General features: G+C 40.1%; 1 non-coding gene across 1 annotated transcript; it reads right to left on the bottom strand.

Annotated features, from left to right (window-relative positions):
- Positions 1–566: 566 nt before the first annotated feature.
- On the bottom strand, positions 567–673 carry LOC128282699 (small nucleolar RNA R71). The gene has a single exon (XR_008273053.1). It is a non-coding gene; the product is annotated as a small nucleolar RNA R71 (small nucleolar RNA).
- Between the last annotated feature and the right edge of the window lie 835 nt (positions 674–1508).

Here is a 1508-nt window from a genome sequence, read left to right as displayed (position 1 = left end):
TTTATGACTAGAAGAAACCCGTCAGAAGCTCTACTTTTTGAAAGTGGGATTGAAGGCACAGCTCGCAGAAACCAATGAGAGATAAGGCAAAGCCTACGATACATAGAGGAAGGGCAAGAGGACGATATTCAAGCCACAACCGAGGAGATGGCTGATAATCATAATAATCCGCTACCTCATGTCGCTGTTACGAACCCAGTAAATTAGGATCCTGCTCCTCGTACTATGTATGATTATGCTAAACCTACTTTAACAGGAGCTGAATCGAGTATAGTTAGTCCAGCTATTGCTGCAAATAATTTTGATCTAACACCTAACACGATTCAAATGATACAATAGTTTGTTCAGTTTGATGGTTTGCAGGACGAGGATCCAAACACTAATTTAGCAAATTTTCTGGAATTTTGCGACACTTTTAAGATCAATGGCATTTCTGATGATTCCATTCGCCTTCGGTTGTTTCCATTCTCATTGACAAACAAAGCTAAACAGTGGTTGAACTCATTACCACGAGGGTCAATCACAACTTGGGAACAAATGACCGAAAAATTTTTACTAAAACGGCTAAATTAAGGAATGATATCTCTTATTTTTTGCAGCTGGATTTAGAAACTCTTTATGATGCATGGGAGAGGTAGAAGGGCTTATTGATAAGGTGCCCTCACCATAAGTTACCTCTATGGCTGCAAGTTCAGACGTTTTACAACGGTGTGAACCCTTCTACAAGGCAACTTATCGACACAGCCACCGGTGGAACGTTAAACAACAAAACACCTGAAGAGGCTTATGAATTTATTGAAGAAATTTCACTAAAAAACTATGAGTGGCAAGTCATGAGAATGAAGCCGACAAAAGCTGCTGATGTTTTCAACCTCGACACAGTTACTATGCTATCTAACCAGGTAGAACCTTTAAATAAAAAGATTGACAGTTTGTATGGTTCTACTCAAGTACACCCAGTGATGAGGTGTGATTCAAATGGAGTAGGAGTACACCACACAGATTATCCAACCTTCAACCCTAGCACCGAGGAGGAACAAGTTCAATATATGGGTAATAATAATTCTAGACCTCAAAATAACCCATACAGTAACATTTATAATGTATGTTACACGAACCATCCCAATTTCTCGTGGGGTGGGCAAGGAAATCAATGGCCACAACATCCTCCAGGTTTTCGACAACCACCTTACCAGCAGGAAAAGAAGCCGAACCTTGAGGAGATGCTAACGAAATTCATCTCGGTGTCACAAACTCATTTCTAGAATACCAAGATAGCCCTTAAAAATTAGTACGCATCAATTCAAGGGCTCAAAACTCAAATAAGACAACTTGCTAAGTTAATTTCCGAGCGACCACAAGGTAGCTTACCAGGTAATACTGACACTAACCCAAGGTAGCAACTTAATGCGATTACTATTCGAGATGAAGAAGGGTTAGTTGAAATTGAACTAGAACCGAAGCAAGGACTTGTGGTAAGTAAAGGTAAGGACGAGGTGAACCACAGT

This window comes from Gossypium arboreum, chromosome 10 (assembly GCF_025698485.1).
Source record: "Gossypium arboreum isolate Shixiya-1 chromosome 10, ASM2569848v2, whole genome shotgun sequence".
Taxonomy (NCBI): domain Eukaryota; kingdom Viridiplantae; phylum Streptophyta; class Magnoliopsida; order Malvales; family Malvaceae; genus Gossypium; species Gossypium arboreum.
This window is presented reverse-complemented; position numbering and strand designations above follow the sequence as displayed.